The 11,127-nt window shown below is 30.2% G+C and overlaps 1 long non-coding RNA gene across 1 annotated transcript; it reads right to left on the minus strand.

Annotated features, from left to right (window-relative positions):
- Nucleotides 1-646: 646 nt before the first annotated feature.
- On the minus strand, nt 647-6,169 carry LOC114268249 (uncharacterized). The gene is made up of 4 exons (XR_014335036.1): nt 5,943-6,169; nt 4,993-5,086; nt 1,124-1,216; nt 647-874 (listed from the first exon to the last, which is right to left on the minus strand). It is a non-coding gene; the product is annotated as an uncharacterized LOC114268249 (long non-coding RNA).
- Between the last annotated feature and the right edge of the window lie 4,958 nt (nt 6,170-11,127).

Raw genomic sequence — 11,127 nt, forward strand, 5'->3', positions numbered from 1 at the left:
CGTTTAATATAAACGAAGACAAAAAAAATTTTGTCAAAGAAGCTACCAATAGAGACAAAAACAAATTCATCATTAAAAATGATAAATTTGTAACGAATTTTTTTGTCTCAAATACACTCTGTTGGGAACATACTTGTAAGTAATTAGCGACAAAATATTTTGTCATTAAAGGAGAAATTAGAGACAATTATTTTGTCATAAATATAAGAAATGGAGACAAAATAATTTTGTCACGTTTAATATAAACGAAGACGAAATTTTTTTGTCAAAGAAGCTACCAATAGAGACAAAAACAAATTCATCATTAAAAATGATAAAATAATGTCAAAAAAAATTCGTCACACATTGAGGATAATAGTGACAAAATGTGACAATATTTTTTGTCACGACAAATGCATTTAGTGACGAAATAAAAAATTCATGACAAAATTAATCATCCACCTAAGCGAAATAAGAGACAAAAGAATCTTCTTTAGGGATGGAAAATTTTGTCAATAATTTCATAATATTTTTTTCCATATTATATACCTATTTTATCAAAATCTAAATTTTAGTTCAACAAATATAACCCTGTTCATGTTGAAACCTGTTGAATATAACAATTCCATCACAACTTAACTTAACCTGTTATCAACACATTTACGAATTAACAAAATGAAAATATCCATTCATCATCACAAATAATTTCATCCTAATACAATAAAATAGTGAAATATCCACAAAATATCCAAAAGTTATAACTTGTTCAATTTTACCAAAAATCCAACAATAACTAGTGCAACTCCACAAAGTATGTGTATCCTTATCAAACAAAAATGAACATTCAAGCAAATTAGATCATTGTTGCACGTCAAAAATTGCACCCCAATCCAATCTGCAAAAAAATAAATTAAAAGCTTTAGTAATTAATTAATTATACAAAAGATTAAAAACATTAGTAACTCATCAATTTACAATTAGATCAATTATACAATTTACCCCTCTAACAGACTTTTTTTTCAAGATTATGAGAACAAAAAATTAATTTTAAGGCTAATTCACAAATGGTGCATCCCATTAATGTGCCGTAAGTTCATATAACTTATATTGGTCCATTTAATTCTTAAAGTGCAAGGATACGTACCAGTTTTTCTACTCTAACAGGGATTGACCTAGAACCACACCTGTGTTTTGTATACATCCTTTCTCTGTTCGCGATGTTACCCTTTGATTGCTCCTATAAGAAAGAATGACCAATATAATAATGAAATGTATTATTAGTAAGACAAATATGTTAGCTTTTGATTGTTCCTGTAAGGAAGAATGAACCAATATAACAATGAAATGTATCACTAGTAAAACAAATTTAATGCTTGATAATAAAGAATTGCATTGTTCATATCTATCCTTTTCCTATATCATTTCAACTTAAAAGATGTTTCAAATTATTCACTAGTTTCATTCAATTCTTTGATATATAGATTAGAGGACTTGCTGAGATTTCATTATAAGATGATTTTTCTGGGTGAAAAAAGAAAAACAAGTAATTTACACCGTTCACAATTAGGGGGCATATAAGCATGGGCAAGATAGATTGTGAAAAAATCCATTTACATTTCACAAGATATGGAACAATTACTGATACCAAACTCATATCCCTTTCTTTCTTCCACAACTATATCAAATCTAAAGTTCTGTCTTAATACCCTGTATTAGTTACTCAGCTAGTTGCTTACCATTATCATGAAACTTCAGACCAAACTCAAGAATAAACAGAAAATACAATCATAGAAACTGAAATCTTAGTTCTTTATTCTATGATGTGAAAGATGCATTTTAAGGAATCATAAATTAATCTCCTATTATGTGAGCCTTCCAATCCATGTTTAATAGTTTCCCTTTCTCATTTTGCCACTTATTTGGTTTTTATTATGTTTCACTTACATGCTTAGAGGATAAGGAAAAAAGAACACATGGAATTTCACAGCAAATTGATTGTGTTCTTGATCCCAGCCCTATAAAATTAATATTCTAAAATATGTAAAATGAAAACAAAAAAGAGAATTCATTTACAAAAATAAATGTATACTATTTGTTTCCTTATTTTTTGTTGAAAATATTACTGGTAAGTTGGTTAATCAAAGTAAAGTCAGTCCCATAATCTACTGCACATTTGATATTTTTTTAATATTGGATGAAAAATCGTACCTTTCTTCATTAATATTTGAAGATCTTGACAAGTATTTCCCCCCCTTTCCCCATCCACAATCAAAGAGTTAGGTGATTTTCTTTTTCTTTGTTATGTGTAATCCTAGTTATAAATGATTTTATTAAAAGGAGATCTCTGTGAAGATTTGGTTGGAAATCCCATTTCATTAATTTGGAATTTGCATCTATGTGTATCAGGTTGTGGTAGTAGGTTGTTTTGGGCTCAAGCCCATTGTTAATTTTTGACCATGTTTAAGTAGATAATTTTTTGTAAGAGTCAGAGTGATCAGATGAACCCATTCTCTCTTTTCACCTCCTATTCTCGTCTCACATATGCGCGTCTATATTTATGCATATTCTACTAGTTAAATTATTGAACAATAGAAGAATATAATGCACACTGCATTGTTCTCATAATTAATCTGTTTTATTTATTTATTGTTATATTTTTTCAACCACAGCTCGCTTCTCCCCTGATGACAAATATTCAAGGCAAAGGGTTCTTCTGAAGAAACGATTTGGATTGCTGCCAACCCAAAAGCCAGGTCCGAAGTATTGAGTACTTCACCGGCTTCTTCTTCGTTAGTATTTTTACTGTTGTGGGCTTTTCTATATCATGTCAAATTGGGTGTGGAAGAGTTTATCTTTATGTAGCTGTCCAACTTAATAGCAGTAACAGTGTGCATGAGATAGGTCAGCAGTAAGGTTTTCGGATGCTGAGATTGGACTACATTACATTTTGGAGAGTTTTGGTTAGATATGTTGCACGGTTGTTAATGATCTGATTTGTTCCTGGATCGAGACATAAAAACTTGCTTATTATTGTCATTGCTGATATTAAGCCACAGTAGATGGTGCCCGCATTGTAGAAGAATTGCAGGGTTCAGTCACAAATCAATTACCCCACCCCCCCCCCCAACCGAAATTTTTTGGGAACTTTTGAAATTTTTTGGGTCAATTCCTAACACATAACCATACAGAGTACATGAACTTATATACATATATTGCATAACCATCTAATTGAACTACAGTTCTAACTACTCTATAACCAAGTCAACCTAACTGCAGTTAATCCTAACTACATAACTGTGTCAATTTGGGAGTGGAATGATGAGGTATAGCCCAACTAACTTAGGTGGTTTGCCTCCCAAACAAGCAGCAACTTGCAGCAACAAAAACAGCTATACAACAGCAGCAGCAGCAAAACAGCTCTGCACCATGCTTGCTGATGCATACTGTTTGTAGGCTACTTGAAGGTTGGCAAGCTAATGGGCAGAATTAACATTTCTGTTTGTGCCAATCCTTTGCAATCATATCACTAATTTCTTGGCATAGATTAAAATCAAGATTCAGCCGATTAGCTTTAATTTAGTGTTGCTACCTTTTGACTCAAAAATTCAATTCTGCCACTATTGAATGTGGAAAGAATTATATAATCTACTAATAATAATAGTCAATTTTGTAAAATAAGAATGTTTGGCTCCTAGATTTGGACCTAATCCCTTCAAACCTAGTGATGTGGTATGCCTGTCAGGACATTACAAGGCAATCATTCTCAAATATTGTCTTCTTCAACCCCTTTTTTGTTTTTCCGAGTTAATAATGTCAACACATGGTATTTTCCTATCATATTTTATTTATTATTTTATGCGTGAATAATATATTGATAATAAATATAATAGTCAGAAAATTTTTGAAGAATTGGCGGAACGATAAAATTTGATAATAAGATCCAACTTCATCATTAACTTCAAGACTTTGGCTTGAATCTTGATAATTTAAATAAATAAAAAACTCTCACAGTTCCAGAAATTAGCGATTTGATTTTAATCTATGCCAAACAGTAAATTGGCTTGAATCTTGATTTTAAAAAACTCTCATGCAAACTGGCTTGAATCTTGATTTTAATCTATGCCAAGAAATTAGTGATATGATTGCGAAGGATTGGCACCAATGTTTCTGTTGATCAGAGAGGGAGGCTTTACCAGCCATATCAATTATCGCCTCTGCATTTGATTCATCAGCATTTCTTCCTAAATGATTATAGTTGGATATGCAAGGATTTCATAAGGAATTAAGACTAGAATGATAAAAAGAAATGAAGGTAAATATATGGCAACAAAGGCTGCATCGTGTTCACATGAAGGAGCATGGTAGATTAGAGCATCAATACATGAAATGCAGAATATTAATCATGATGTTTGTCTCAATCTTCCAACACTATGAAAGTGAATTACCTCGTCAAAGCTCAACAATCATAAATACTTATCCACTTATGCCAAGTATTACTATTCCGTTATTGGAATCATACAGTTCACAATTCAAATCGTACAATTCTATTCGATTCAGTGAGTAATCGATATGAACATGTTGCATAAATCGAAAATAGTTGTGAACCGTGCGTGAATCGGTGAATCGATTGATTCACTTTTGATTAGCTAAAATCAATTTTTGGCTTCTTTTTTGCTTACAGATTCAAAGCCTTACTACTAGATTTCTAGATAGAAACAAAAATTATATATTGCTCAAATTGAAATACCATAAGATTATTGTCGATAATAGATACTTTAGGAATTCAAGATGAATTTGCATCTTATTATGACCTTTCCAGAATATATGACACCATTTTCAATACATTAACAGTTGTTAAAATTTCTTCTTTTTCAAGGCCACAAAACTCAGGTCAATCAAGCATTAATGCATTCATAACATTAAAGCACGAAACAAAGGTGCTGTGAAAGGAAAAAGCAAGCTCGGGACAAGTAACGTGAACAATGGTTAATTCAATAACCAAATGATACTGACCTGGTGTAAAGAAAGAGTGGATTTATATCAGCCTCAAATTGAAGGTGCCTTAGATTTCTAGCAAATGTGGACTTTTTGCAAGAATTCTCACAGCCTGATGGCAAAATGAAGAAATAGAAAAACCTTATTAAGATGATAAAAAGATTAAACAGCAGCAATGTTTAGGACAAAAGCAGGGGAGCCACGTTTAACATATGGGGGAATCTATCAACCAACAAATTCTGCAGTACTGTAACAAGATAAATTATCCCAAATTGGATGCAGATGTCATGTTTTAATTTTGTGGCCAACCCAATGGGGTCATTGATATTGTAAATATGTATTTGGAATAAGGAGGTGAAATCAATCTACTTGATTTTAATCTATAGCAGCAAAATTAATAATTCTGGAACTGTGAGGATAGTTTTTACAGTTTTTTCCCCCCTAATAAAACCAGTTCACCTATAAAAATATATGGAATTTATGAGGAATGGATGGAGAGATTCAAAGACATGGAAATAAATCAGTAAACCAAAAACATATGAATACATCAGTAAAAACCAAACAATTGAGAGATAAGAAGCACAAAAAAAATGAAGTAAACCAAACAAATGAACCAGCTTCAAATGATGAAAAACAGAGAACCAACTTCAAAAAACAGAGAACCAGCTTTAAATGAACCCACTGCAATCCCCACCGTTTCATCAACCCTAGACCACATCTTCCACACATTCAGATGCAAATACACTATCAATATACAGTATAAAAAATAAAAAATAAAAATTCCAACTCTGATTTACAAAACCCAAATACAATATCAACATTCCCACCCAAAACCCTCATTCCAAATGAAACACTATATTTATATAATTCCACTAATAATAATCATAATCATATACAAATATATCTTATGAATGACATACGAAAGGAGCATAAAAAAAATAAAAAAAAAGAAAAAGAACAGAACTCACCAAAAGTTTGAAGATTCAACAGAGACGAAGACTTGAGTGAGTAACAATGGGGATTTTGGAGCTGCAAACCAAATTAGGGAAAACGAATCAGAAAGAGAGGCAAAACAGAATTGGAAAAGGAAGAGTCTGGTATATGTTTGGAACTTCTAAATCTTCTTTGGAAGAAGGCGTGTCTGCTGGAGTAGTGGAAGAGGAAAAGGCACCAATTTTAGGATATATTTTTGTATAAAAAAATATATTCAATATATATATATAATCACATTTATATTTTTATTATATATAATCACACTTAATTAGAAAGTGTGATTAAAATATATATATATATATATATAATGACATTTAATTAAAAAGTGACATAAAAAATAAATATATCACATGTTAATTAAAAAGTGTGGTTAAAAATGTATATATATATATAATGACACTTAATTGAAAAGTGACATAAAAAATAAATATATCACATGTTAATTAAAAAGTGTGATTAAAAAATGTATATCTATAATCACACTTAATTGAAAAGTGTGATAAAAAATAAATATTATCACACTCAATCAAATCAAGTATAATTAAAATATCAATATAATTTTTTTTATCACACTTCCAATAAAAGTGAGATATTTTCATGTATCAAAGTGTGATCTTTATCTATTTTTAGTGTCTACTTAGGAAAAAAAATTATGTCAGAAAAAAAAACGGTGAGATAAAATTAATGTTAAAATTTATTAATTAAAAATAAGTTTTTTTTTTAAATAAAAAAATTAATGCTATAAAAAATTAATAATGCTATGATGTGGCATAATTTTAAATTGTTTGGATATTTATAATTTGTATAATGAATGAGATCAATAATAATAACATAAGGTATGTTGATACCTTAGTTGGTACACCAATTGGTGCATCACCGATAAAAAATAACTCATATTTGTGTGTGTAGCTTTTTTAGTAATTTTTAAGATAAGTTTTAAAATTTGTTTTTTTTTTTCTAAAATCATAAATATACCCAAATAAGTCTAAAAAAATTAGAGAGAGAGAGAGAGAGAGAGAGAGAGAGAGAGAGAGAGAGAGAGAGAGGGGGGGGGGGTTTGAGGCAAAAACATGTATAGATAGAATAAGAGGGAGAGTGGTGAACGAAGCCTTAAAATCATGTTTTTCAGTTTTTTTTTATTTTAGTTATTGTAAATTTTTAAATGTTTTAAATTTTTTTTTTACATTTTAAATTGAAAAAAATTACATATACTTAGAAGGAAAATATTTTTTAATTTTTTTTAAAAATACTAAATTCAAAAAAATATAAAATTTAATACATTTCACATGTATTACATTTTTTTATAAATATTTTACTTTTTAGCTATATCCAAAGAGTTAAATGTATTTTGAATTTTTTTTTTAATTTGTGTTTTGGTGTTGGGTTTTTTTTTTTTTAAGAAAAAAAATGGGAATTGCATATTTTATATAAAAATCAAATTGGAATATTTTCTACAATCACACCTATTTAGGGAGTGTGATTAAATAAATATATATATATATATATAATCACACTTATTTAAAAAGTGTGATTAAAAAGTAGTAATGTATATATAATCACACTTTAATTAGAATGTGTGATTAAAAAATATATATATAATCACACTCATTTGAAAAGTGTGATTAAAAAGTAGTAATGTATATATAATTACACTTTAATTAGAAAGTGTGATTAAAAAATATATAAATAATCACACTTTAATTAGAATGTGTGATTAAAAAATATATATATAATCACACTTATTTAAAAAGTGTGATTAAAAAGTAGTAGTATATATATAATCACACTTTAATTAGAAGGTGTGATTAAAAAAATATATATATATATATAATCACACTTAATTGAAAAGTAACATAGAAAATAAATATTATCACACTCAATCAAATTAAGTGTGATTAAAATATCAATCTAATTTTTTTTATCACACTTTCAATAAAAGTGAGATTTTTTTTTTTTCAAAATGTGATCTTTAACTATTTTTGTAGTAGTGTAAGAATTGAGAGAGAGAGAGAGAGATCTTGGAGTTGTAAAGGAGGTGGAGAGTTCATTCCTCCCATGGCTCGTCTTGAAGGCCGTCGTAAATGTCTTCATCATCTGAAACAAATTGAGACGGAGAGAGAGAGAGAGAGAGAGAGAGAGAGAGAGAGACGTAAGAAGAGATTAGGGATTTTGAGATTGGGGATTTTGGTTCAAGAGATTGGGGATTTTGGGTTTGGGTTTGGGGTGGGGGGAAACCCGAGCTGGAATGGAAAAGAAGGGGGGGAGAGATTAGGGATTTTTGAGATTGGGGATTTTGGATTTGGGTTGGGGGGAACCCGAGCAGGAATGGAAAAGGAACGGGGGAGAATGGAAATTTTTTTGATTTTTTTTCATTACAAATGAATATTTAAATAATAAAGCGACTCTTTTTTTTTTTGCAACGGAGAATGTCATTGCTATAAAAAAATTATTTTTTATTAAAATATTTTTTTTATAGTTAATGAATTTTTGTTTTTGTTTTTTCATTTAGTAAGGTTGAAAATTTATTTGTTTCATATTTATTTTAATGAATACAAAATTATTATTATTTTTTTATTTGGTAGAAGTAGGGATAATATTTTCCATTAAAATAAAGTTAATTTTTTGTGGCCAATGAAAAATATTTTTTTACAACCCATTTTTTTTTTTTAAGTGATGGTGAAAGAGATAAGTGGTGAAGTTGTGGTAGTGGTAGAGGAGATAGAATAGTGGTGGTAGAGAGTGAGCAAGGTGAACACAATGGGGGAGAGAGACAAATAGACAGACAGACACATAGAGAGAAAGAGAGAGAGAGAGAGAGAGAGAAGCGCGAGAGACAGACACAGAGAGAGAAAGAGATAGAGAAGAGTGATAAGTGAGAGAGAGACAAAGAGAGAAAGAGATATAGAGAGAGAGAGAGACAGGGAGACAGAGAGAGAAAGAGATAGAGAGAGACACATATAGAAAAATAGAGAGAAACAAGATATGAGCGAGAGATAGACAGAGAGAGAGAAATAGAGCGAAAAGAGATGATCGAGAGAAAGACATAGAAAAAGAGAGACGAAGAGAGAAGAAAGATGAGCGAGAGAGACAGAGAGAGAGAGAAATAGAGAGAAGATAAATGAGTGAGAGAGAAGAGAGATAGAGAGATGAGAGAGATAGATAGAAGATAGATAAGTGAGAGACAAAGAGAGAAAAAGAAAGAGACAGAGACAAAGACTGACAGACAGAGAAGAGTGATAAGTGAGAGAGAGAAGAGAGGTAATATTTTGTGGTAAATGAGAGGAAGCGGCAGTAGTGGTGAAGGTGGTGAATAAGAGACGATGGTGGTGGTGGTGATGGCGAAGGAGATTAGTGGTGAAGTTATGGTAGCGGTAGAGTAGATGGAGTGGCGGTGGTGAAAGACAGGTAATGGTAGTAGTAGTAGTGGCAATAGTGGTAGTGGTAGTAGTGGAGTGGTGGCGATGGTAGTAGTAATGGTAGTCGTAGAGGTGAAATGGCGACCGTGGTAGTAGTGGTGGTAGTGAAATGGCGTTTGCAGTAGTGGTGAAGGTGGTAGAGGAGATGAATGGTAAGAGAAAGAGATGAGTGAGAGACACACAGAGAGAGAAGAGAGATGGATAGAGACACAGAGAAAAAGAGAGAGATAGACAGACAGAGAAGAGTGATGAGTGAGAGAGAGAAAGAGAAGAGTAACAGAGACACAGAGAGAAAGAGAGAGACGGACAGACAGAGAAGAGTGATGAGTGAATCGCAACCTCTGATTTTTTTTTAATATATAAATTATGTTTTTTAAGATTTTTTTATAAAAATAATTTAACAATCTTATCACTAACCATAGCGCATGAGAGAAGTTGAAAAGGGTATTGCAGTAACTATACACAGATTGTATCTATAATTATTTATATGAGGAGATTTTAAATACTGATAAGGGATTTTGACCAAATCAATAAATGCAAGCATGTGGAAAGACATGTGGATTGAAAAAAGTTAATAAATGCTGATCAAGGGATTTTGACCAAATTAATAAATGTTGATTTTTTTTTTAAATAAAAAATTTAGAAAATTCAGATTTGGATATTGAAGCTCCCACAGGCCTTGGGGTCAAAAACCCCCTTTTGCTTAATATATAGTATAGATATATATATATATATATATTTAATAAGAATTTATATTTGTTTTAGATATTTTTTTAATATACTAATTATTTTTTAAAATTTTTTTTATAAAAATAATTTAACAATCCCATCACTAGCCATATAGTATATGCGAGAAGTTGAAAAGGGTGTAGGAGTAGGTATGAGAAAAGTCAAAAGTGGGTTGAGAGAATTCAATAAATGCTGAGTTCTTTTTTTTTTTTAAATCAAAAATTTTTAAAATTAAGATTGGGATATTAGAGCTCCCATAAGGTTTGTAAATTTAAAACCCCATTTTCCTTATATAATAATGAGCAATACTAGGTATCATGAATTTTTTTTTTATGAAAATGATCATGAAAGATTTATGACTCTTGGATTACACTTAAAATAAAGCACCACACACTAATCAAGGTAATCCAAGGGTCATAATTCTTTTATGATCATTTTCATGAAAGTTTTTTCATGATCCTTAGCTTTTCTCTATAATATATAGATAGATAGATAGATAGATATAAATATGGCACATAACGTTTATATGACACAAGGACCAAAGTATCGGGACAACTGCTGCAATTTGCTCTCATCTAAATTAAAGGGATTTAAAAAGTATAAAAAAAAAAAAGAAAAAAAAATTATAATATTAAAAAATGTTCACTAAAAAAATATAGATTAAAAATCAAAAATTAATTATTGAAAACTGCATACTAAACAAGGTAATGTTTTTTTATTAATTTTGAAAATTAAAAAATTATTATTAATTTTTCCTCTGTTTTTTTTTTCTCACAAAAAAAAAAAGAGTTACATTAATTATCTTCTTTTTTTTTTCTTTTTTTTTTTTTTTTTGTGGAAAGGGGTTTTGACCTGCGATTTTTCTAAAATGTGTGTTCTAGATGGAAATGGTAGAATTGGTTTAGACAATGAGAAAAAGTGCTTATGCAAGGGGCACCTTCACTATGAGAAAGAATAGTCGGTTTTGCATAGGGTGCCTTCTTGGATAATAGCTTTCAATACTGACATGCATGAA

Source organism: Camellia sinensis, chromosome 7 (genome assembly GCF_055761805.1).
Source record: "Camellia sinensis isolate YWXY chromosome 7, ASM5576180v1, whole genome shotgun sequence".
NCBI classification, from domain to species: Eukaryota; Viridiplantae; Streptophyta; class Magnoliopsida; order Ericales; family Theaceae; genus Camellia; species Camellia sinensis.